The 9,425-nt window shown below is 55.0% G+C and overlaps 1 long non-coding RNA gene across 5 annotated transcripts in view; it reads right to left on the bottom strand.

Moving 5' to 3' along the window:
• LOC125130613 (uncharacterized) overlaps positions 1 to 9,374 on the bottom strand; it is a 32,630-nt gene extending 23,256 nt beyond the window's left edge. The window contains exons 1-4 of one of the 5 annotated variants that reach the window (XR_007135752.1): positions 8,625 to 9,363; positions 7,410 to 7,505; positions 2,078 to 2,184; positions 555 to 1,004 (exon numbers count right to left, since the gene is read on the bottom strand). This is a non-coding gene — a long non-coding RNA (uncharacterized LOC125130613). Of the gene's footprint in view, positions 1 to 554; positions 1,005 to 2,077; positions 2,185 to 7,409; positions 7,506 to 8,624 lie in introns of those variants that run through there. The other 4 variants (XR_007135748.1, XR_007135751.1, XR_007135750.1 and 1 more) reach the window with 4 other exon arrangements.
• Between the last annotated feature and the right edge of the window lie 51 nt (positions 9,375 to 9,425).

The raw sequence follows: 9,425 nt of genomic DNA, 5'->3' as shown, positions 1-9,425 counted from the left end.
CCAGATGGAAGTCATTTCTGCCTGCTTCCTTCACGATTTATTGAGAAAGGACACATATCAGGCCCAGAACAGTTGGAACAAAGAAAAATGCTCTACCACTGGTAGAAGGACAGGGAACTGCTCTTGAAAAGTGGCCCCAAACAGAGAACACTCAATGGCAAAGTGTGAAAAAAGTAAAAAGACTTGGAGTTCCCTTGTGGCTCAGTGGGTTAAGGATCCGGTGTTGGAGTTCCCGTCATGGCTCAGTAGAAACGAATCTGACTAGTCTCCACGAGGATGCGAGTTTGATCCCTGGCCTCGCTCAGGGGGTTAAGGACCCAGCATTGCTGTGAGCTGTGGTGTAGGTCACAGACGTGGCTTGGATCTGGCGTTGCTGTGGCTGTGGTGGACCCCTAGCCTGGGAACTTCCGTACATCACAGGTGCAGCCCTAAAAAGCAAAAAAAAAAAAAAAAAAAAAGGATCCCATGTTGTCACTGCTGTGGCATGGGTTTGATCCCTGGCCTAGAAGCTTCTGCACGCCATGGGGGCAGCCAAAAAAAAAAAAGTCTGGAAGAGTTGGGGGCTGGTGGTGGGATTCTAGAGGTTTTCCTTTTCTGCTTCTGCCACATTTTCTGTCTACTGCCATGAGACAGTCACAATTAAAAGACAATTTTATACCCAAGGGTGCGGCCATTTGCTGAGCACCAGAACTGTCATGCTGATTTGCTCAGCATTGATGTCCCCAGGTCCCCTGCTCAGGACGGGCCCAGATTCGTGGGGTGGGCACAGAATTGGTGGCCCCATCCTTGGCAGTGCCCACTGCAAATTCACCCCCCTCCCTGCAGTTCCAGGCCCTCGTCACGCTGCTTCTGCTCCCTCCGTGTGCAGAGCTGGCGCTGCCGCCTCCTCAGTGAGCCCTGGAGCTGACTTTACACAGCGAGGCCGTTCTCCCCTGCTTCCCATGCTTCATGTTGTTAACATTCAGGGTTCCTGAGGTTGGAGGGAACCAGGAACTGTTTTGTTTCTAGAGAAAAACATGCATTTGGAGTTTGGAGATGGACTGGCAAGGTGGACTTTTTTTTTTATGGCCACACCCTTGGCATATGGAAGTTCCCAGGCCAGGGATTGAATCCGAGCTGCAGCTGCAGCCATGCTACATCCTTTAACCCACTGCGCTGGGCCAGAGATCAAACCCACGCCTCCACAGCAACCCAAGCCGCTGCAGTCAGATTCCCAACCCACCGTGCCACAGCAGGAACCTCAAGGTGGACTTTTTTTTTTCCTTTTAGGGCCGCACCCACAGCATATGAAATTTCCCAGGCTAGGGTTCGAATCGGAGCTGCAGCTGCTGGCCACAGCCACAGCAAAGCGGGATCTGAGCCATTTCTACGGCCTACTCCACAGCCCATGGCACCACCAGATTCTTAACCTACTGAGCAAGGCCAGGGATTGAACCTCTGATCTCAGGGATACTAGTCGGGTTCACTACTTCACCAGTTCATGGGAACTCCCCACGGTGGGCTTTAAGTGGCTATTTTACAAATAAACATTGAAGCTCAGAAAAGCAAAGTGATATGCCCCCAAACTAAACAGCAAGGCTAAAATTCAAACCCAGAGTGGGTTTCCAATTCAAATTCCCAGACTCTCCTTATCCTCGGGTTCCAGCTTTTCACCACTTGTGCTCTTGGAGCTTGCTGCTCCTGAGAGCTTCCAGAGCCTTCCAGCCCAGCCTCCCCTCGTCCCAGCTCCCAGGATCCTGAACACCTGCTGCGTCCTAGGCCCGGGCTGGGTGCCCTGAGGCACTTATCTTATTTCACAGTGGGGGGTGTTGTCACTTCTTTGTACAGACGGGGAAATCAAAGTTTAGAGAAACCTCATTCAGCAAATATTTACTAAATGTCTATTTGGTGTCAACCTTGCTGCCAGCCTTCACAGTCTGCTTGGAAAGACAAACATTACAGGGACAAAAAATAATAGAATGATGGGTTGTGATAAGTGGTGTGGCTGAGAAGATAGGGGATCTGGGAGAGGACAGGGACGACCTCTGTGTGGGTGACGTTTAAGCCAAGACCAGAAGGGTGAATGGAGGTGACTTACCCCCACGGCTCCCATACGAGTTGGGCACAGAACCGAGTCCTTCGGGCAGCTTCTGACCCCCATCCATACACCTCAGTTCGCAGGCAGATGCAGCCTGACTAGCTGGTCTAAGGGGTAAGGCACAAGGAAAGCAGTTACAAGAGGACCTTAGGTGCTTAGAACCCTGTCACCCTAGTCTCCTGTCCCTGAGGTTGGGAATAAGAGGTCAAGAAAGCCTGGGAGAAGTTCCCGTCATGGCTCGGTGGAAACGAACCTGACTAGCATCCATGAGGACTTGGGTTCAATCCCTGGCCTCACTCAGTGGGTTAAGGATCCGGCGTTGCTGTGAGCTGTGGTGTAGGTGGCAGAGGTAGCTCGGATCCCTTGTTGCTGTGGCTCTGGTGTAGGCCGGCGACTACAGCTCCAATTAGACCCCTAGCCTGGGAACCTCCATATGCTGCAGGCGCAGCCCTAAAAATACAAAAAAAAAAAAAAAAGAAGCCCAGGGAGGCAAATGTAACTCAAACAGAATCTAGTTTCCAGGGCCAAAGCTGCCCCACCCCCTGAGCTACCTTGTGGTGTCCAGGGGCTGCTACAGGGTCAGCCCTGGGCACAGGTAATTGGTCAAGGAGTGAACATGTGACCCAATCCGTTCTAGGCACAGTTGATTGGTCAATGAGGGAACACGTGCCCCAACTGGGTCTATGAAGACCTTCCCTGAAATTTGTGAACCTGAGATCCGTTTCTGGAGACGACCTGTTGTAACCCACTGTGTTTTCTACTTTGCATACAAACACTCTTAAGCACAGCACAGATTTGTGCTGCCACAGGAACTGTGGGCTTGGAATATGTCAAAGCTGGGAGATCTCTGCCCAGCATGTGGCAGATAAGAATATAGACTAAGAGGGAGCTCCCTGGTGGCTCAGCAGCTTAAAGATCTGGTGTTGTCACTGCTGTGGCTATAGTTACAGCTGTGGCATGGGTCTTATCCCTGGCTTGGAACTTCCGCCTGCCATGGGTACAGCCAAAAGCAAAAAACACAGGTTTGGAGTTAGTCCTGGGTTCAAATCTGCCTCCATCACCAATTTGGGATGTGATCTTGGGCAAGTCACTTCCCTGTCTGGGCCTCTGAATTTTATCCATAGAATGGGACACCAGCCTCACAGACACCTGGCAGCTGCCACTGAGGTACCTACTTGGAGGTGAGCCCCTCAGGGCCTGGCAACTGACAGCCATGGGGAGGGGGCCCACCAGAGGGTATGGGAGGCAGCCAGAGAGCAGCTCTGTGGCCCCCGGCAAGTGGCTCTACCTCCCTAAGCTGTTTCTCTCTCTGTACCATCAGGCTGTGCCACACAGATAACATACAAGTGCCTGACATGCTGCACTTCTGCCACCCACCTGCCTGGAGGACAAACCTCCACAGCTGGACACATGCCCCCTCCCCTGACTGTACCAAACTGCCAGACAGCCCTCACATGCCTCTGCACTGTGCCACGCCAGCCCGGCTGGCACTCCCGACGCCAGCACCTAAGCCGGGAAAGCTGCCAGCCAGAGACAGGGCTGAGCAGCAGAGGAAATCAGAGACTGGGTTGAAGATGGGTGCCCCCAGCCCCTCACCAGCCCTCACCAGCCCTCAACATGTTCTCAGTTCAGCAAACATTCCCAACCGTGCAGGCCGATGCCTGGACCCAGGAGAGCGAGAGCCCTTTTTGTGAGCTGCTTCTCCGTCGTCGGCAGGAGCAGGGGCTACATACTCAGCCTCCTTCGGCTCCTGGGCTGCAGGTGTCTCCAAGTCAGCAGGGCCAGGTCACTCAGGGCTGAAGTGCATGGCTGTTTTCTGGGGGTCTGAGTACAGAACTGCTTTGATCTAGGTCTGTGGCAAGGCTGGGCAACGTCCCTGACCCCAGGACTCTAAGAAAATGCTAGATGGTGCTTCAATTACCCAGAAATCCTATTCTAGAGCCTTGCTGAAGCCTCAGGGCTGTGGCCAGAGCAAGTGCCCAAAGCTGGGGCCAGAGTCCTGAGCCAGGAGCCAGTGTCCAGCCCCCCAGGACTTGCTAGGCTCCTCCTTGCTCTGGGCCTTGGCTTCCCCCTGGGGTCTCGGCACTGACGTTCAGACTCAGGACCACCCCCAGGCTCCGCTACTGTCCAGTCAAGCCCCGCCTTCCCTTCCCTCTTTCTCTGCCTCCCAAACTCCTAGTCATCCCTCCAGACCTCAGTCAGCTGTCCCCTCTGCCAGGAAGGTTCCATCAACACTCCGGCAAGGTCCCACACCTTCTTCTGCAGGCCCCCCAGCCAGTTCCACCCCCTCCCTCACACTTGAGGTGAAGACACAATGAGTTGAAACTTGTAAAATGCTTAGAATGGCCCAGCAGCCGTGGGCGCTGGCCATTACTTTCCTTACCCCCTGTATCTTACAGGTGAGGAAGCTGAGGCTCTGAAAGGAGGAATGAGTTGTCTTTTCTTTTCTTTTTATGCTTTTGTTGCTTTTTAAGGCTGTACCCCTGGCATATGGAGGTTCCCAGGCCAGGGGTCGAATCTGAGCTACAGCTGCCAGCCTACGCCACAGCCACAGCAACGCAGCATCCAAGCCACATCTGTGACCTAAACCACAGCTCATGGCAACGCCAGATCCTTAACCCACTGAGCGAGGCCAGGGATTGAACCCACAACCTCATGGTTCCTAGTCGGATTCGTTTCTGCTGTGCCATGACGGGAACTCCAGGAATGACTTTTCTAACCCCACAGCTTCTCTGTGGGAGAACCAGGATGTGGACCAGGCAGCCCAGCTCCGGGGTCCTGCCTCTCAGCCTTCCCTCCCTCCCATGACTAGAGACGATGCATCCCTTCCCGCGGGCACCCATCCTCTCTCCACTGGGCCGGGACTCTGCCCCTGGGATTCTCTCTCTCCCGTGTCATCAGTCCCTCCTTCCCCACGAGATCATCCTGTCAGCCCAACGCATGCCCTAAACTCTTCCGTCCTAAAAATGAAATAACCTGAGCCCCCACGGCCCTCAGGCGACACCATGCTTCTGCTCCCTTTATGGTGAGGTGCCTCAGGAGGGAGGCCTGCCTCCGCATCTCCCTTCAGCCTTCCCTGCCCACCATCGCGGAGTTAACCCATCATTCGGGCTCCATCTCAAGCTCATTTTTCTCCACTTCTGAGCAATGTTTGGCCCAGTGGCTCACTCCTGCCTTTTTTTTTTTTTTTCCCCAGCCACACCTGCAGCATATAGAAGTTCCTGGGCCACGGATTGAATCCGAACTGCAGCTGTGACCTACGCCACAGCTGTGGCAATGCCAGATCCTTAACGCACCGTGCCAGGTGGGAGATTGAACCCGCACTGCTTCAGAGGCAACGCTGGATCCATAACTCCCATCATGCCTGCTTTCTTGAAACCCTCTCTCTCCGGGCTCCAGCTCGGGTCTCCCCTGCAGCTCCTCCCCTCTCCCCAGACTCAAAATACCAGAGGCCCCAGGGCTCGGTCCCGGTGCCCTGCTCCCAGGTCATTCATTCAGCTCAAGGCCCCAGGTGCCATCTGTACCTCAGCAGCTTTCACATGTGTCTCCAGTCCCACCTTCTTCCCTGGGCTCCAGATTCTTCACCTGCCCCTGCTCCCCAGCCAGCTCTGCCCGGACCTGCCCAAAGGCTCCTGGTCTCCCCAAACCTGTTCCTCCTCAGTGTTCCCTTCAAAGCAAAAGTGCTCAGAACAAAGCCTTGGGGTCACCCTTGATCCCCTGGTTTATCTCACAGCCCCATCCAATCTGTCCACAATTCCTGTCGGTTCTAGAATCCAGCCACTTCTTCCCACCCCCCCAAGGCCAGCCGTGGTGTCTGAGATACCATATGTCCTGCCAACACACTCAGAAACAAACCCAAGCTTCTCCCTACAGCCTAAAAAGCCCTTGGAGATGTGGCCACCTAACCCGTCCACTTCCCCTCCTGTTCCCTCCCTGACTCTTTGACCGTTTTGCTCGTCCCGGTCACACCCAATCCCTTCCCATCTCAGAGCCTTTGCACTTGCTGTTCCCTCTGCCTGCAGTGCTGCCCCCAGATCTTCTCAGCCCAGCTCCATTCTCAGTGCCTGGCCGCCCCGGTGCTTGGCACACGGTAGCTGCTCACTAAATGTCGGCAGCATCCACAGGATTGGGATGATGAGACCAGGGCCAGTGTGGCAGGAGTGCTATGTCACCACCAGGTGGCACTGCAGACACATCCCTGAGCGGCGACCTCCGGTCCAGCCTCCAGATTTGTCCTCTCAGCAAAGCCTCACATGGCCTCCCGTGCCAGGCGGTGCTGTAGGGCACAGACTGCCTTGGCCCCGCCTGCCCTCCCGTGGCTACTGGAGAACACGATCTAGGGGTTTCCAAGGAGCCTGAAAGGAAGGGAGGGCTGGCTGCCTCCCAGGGCCTGCGCATCTAGGCTCCCTCTGAGGAGGGAGAGGGTCTGGTGGGAGAGCAGCCAGAGCAGAGTATCCTGGATGAACAGTTCTGGGGACGCCTTGGACTTGGAGTCTGTCAGTGGAGCCCGGGTCTGCCTCCCACCTCCTCCTGTGCTGTCTCTGCCTTGGACAAGCCCAGAAGAGGCGGTCAGCTCTTGCCCAGCCTCCCAGGAAGAGTCAAGCCTGCTATTTTCTTTATTTTTTCCTTTTATAGCCCTACCTGGGGCACATGGAAGTTCCCAGGCTAGGGGTCGAATCAGAGCTGCAGGAGCAGCCTGGGCCACAGCCAGGGCAACACTAGATCTGAGCCACAGGTTGGGGCAATGCCAGATCCTTAACCCACTGCGTGAGGCCAGGGATCAAACCTTCATCCTCACAGAGACGATGTTGTCAGGTCCTTAACGTGCTGAGCCACAAGGGGAACTCCAAGGCTGCCATTTTCAAATGAATTTTTCCAATAGAACCTTATTTTCAGCCACATGTCCAGGAGGCCAATACATGAAACTGATAAAAAGGGGTGTTTCATCAGCATACATTTCTAAGCTCAGGGTGCCAACAGGTCCTTAGTCTAAAGTCACTTGAGAGGGTAAGCGTGTGACAACTGTGATGGACACACACCCTACCCAGGGTGTCAATGAGGGCCATGGTACCTCTGGAAGCTGCCCCAGCACCCAGTCTATTTCTGCTTGTCTGAGATTCATGGCATCAAGAAAAGCTCGAAGCCTGCAGGCAAAAAGCTGTTGTTTGAGAATTAATTCAAATCAAGTCTTGGTGACAGCCCCAAGGCCCAGCCAGAGCCCATCTGATGACTGCCAGCCCTGGCTGTGGGGCCCTAGCAGGTCCCTTTATCCTCTCTGGGCTTCAGGAGGCAGAGGAGGCTGGGGTCCACCTCCAGGGACCCATCGGTTTACCTGGGCAGGTCTGGATTTGGTGATCAGACACATGTGGCCAATGGCCTGGCTCCCCATGGCCTCAGAAGCCTGGTGGATGCAGGTCAGCAGCAGAGCCTGTGGGGAGAGAATGTTCAAGGAGGAACCTGGGGGCTCAGCTGGGCTGCAGGAGACAAGACAGGCAGGTTGAGGCAGGGCGAGATGGGGAAGGGGCACGGAGCTGACTAAGCCCTGAGAGTTTAAAAATAAACCCTGTCTGAGTGCTGTCAGCTACAGCCAGCCACAGCGTCCAGGGCCTGGTGACATCATCAGGGCACAAGATGTCCCTGGCAGGGGCTGGAGGTGCCAGAGGGGACATGGCAGGAGGGAGAGGGTGCTCATCTGCCCTTTCTGCGCCTGGGAGCCGCTGGGGTTTGGGGGAGCCAGCTTGGGTTCTCGCGGGCTGGAGGGGCTGCCAGGAGTCCCTCTGCCCCCAGTACCTGGGAGCATTTCCTTCTGCGTGTGAGGAAACTGAGGCCAGGGCGATGGGGACTTTCCCGAGACCCCTACTTTGAAAGATTTGACAGCTCCAGACCTGGAAGCCAGGAGTGCTGGCTCTCAAGCCATGATTCTTGAAGCCTGGTGGGCATGGGGTGGGGGGCCCTTTAGGGAAGGCTCACGTGGACATGGGGCTGGGGCACCAGATGAGCAAATACCTAGGACTGGGCACAACACTGCTCAGAACTAGCAAGCTCCTCCTGCCCACACATTTCCTCTGCTCCTCACTCTGATCCCGAGAAGGGACAGGCAGGGATTAGCACTGCCCCCATTTTGGTTGGTTTTTTGGGCGTGGGGGTGAACACACCGTGGCATGTGGAGTTTCTGGGGCCAGGGATCAAATCCACACCACAGCAGTGACAATGCAAGATCCTTAACCCAAGGCACTGCCAGAGGACTCCTTTTTTGTTTTATTTTGCTACCACCATTTTACAGATGAGGAAACTGAGAACCAGAGGGACAAAATCACCTACTCCGGGCCTCACGGCACATGGGATCTAGCCTCCCCTGGCAGTCCCCAGCTTGGGCTTCTGGAGCCAGGATGGGTACAGGGGGTGGGGGAGACAGGAGGCCACGGGACACGGGGAAAGGGTGGGACGGAAGCCCTACCACCTGTGCTGTTGGGGTGTCCTGGGTTTGGCCTCCTTCCCGTCCCTCTCCACTGGCCCAAGCCCCCATGCACTCAGGACCAAGACTGACCTCCTCGGCTAGCCAAGACGCTGCCTGCTCATCCAGCCTGCTCTCACCACGTTCCTGACGCACTCTAAGTTTCAGTCTCACCAAACCGCTCATAGATTCCTCCAGAGATTGCTATTTCAGGCCTCTAAGCGGTTGAACAAGATGTTCCTGCTGCCTGGAATGCCCCCTCTTGTATCTTGCTGGGGGCTCCTATTCACCCTTCACAATTCAGCTCTGAGCCATCACTGTTCCATCGGATTCCAGTTGCGATTTTGACTGTAATTGCTATGTTTGCTGCCTGCCTCTCTTTCTGGACGGGCAAGTCTTTCAGGGCAGCAATTGTATTATACTCTGCTCTCTTAGCTCAATGTCTAGCTAGTGCTTGGATGAAGGAATTAAATGGAGCCTTGTAATGTGGGGCCAAGCCTACTTTGCAGGAGAATGGTGGCACCTCCTGTACACCTTTGTTGGCTTTACTGGTCGGTGGGTGGAGGTGTTGCTCTGAAGCCACAATTCATTCTCAGGCCAAGTCTCCCAGCCTACCCTCCCTGCACCCAGGCACTCAGCCGCTCTTCCCTAATTTCTCCCCTCTCCCTGTCTTTCCATACCACTCCATCCAATCAAAGCAAGGGCTGTTTCAACATGTCACCCTCCGGCGTCTTTCTCCCTTGCCCCAAAGCAAGCACAGGACAGAGAGCTCCCAAACCTTAGAAAGCTCAGGATTTTCCCAGGGAGCCTATTTCAAATGCAGAGTCCCAGGCCTCACTCCCAGGAAACTACTCAGATGGAACTGGTGGGGAACCCTGGAAGCAGTTTTTTTTG

The sequence above is a fragment of the Phacochoerus africanus genome, chromosome 7 (assembly GCF_016906955.1).
Source record: "Phacochoerus africanus isolate WHEZ1 chromosome 7, ROS_Pafr_v1, whole genome shotgun sequence".
Taxonomy (NCBI): domain Eukaryota; kingdom Metazoa; phylum Chordata; class Mammalia; order Artiodactyla; family Suidae; genus Phacochoerus; species Phacochoerus africanus.
The sequence above is the reverse complement of the archived record's forward strand: the minus strand, read 5'-3'. Positions and strand labels throughout refer to the sequence as shown.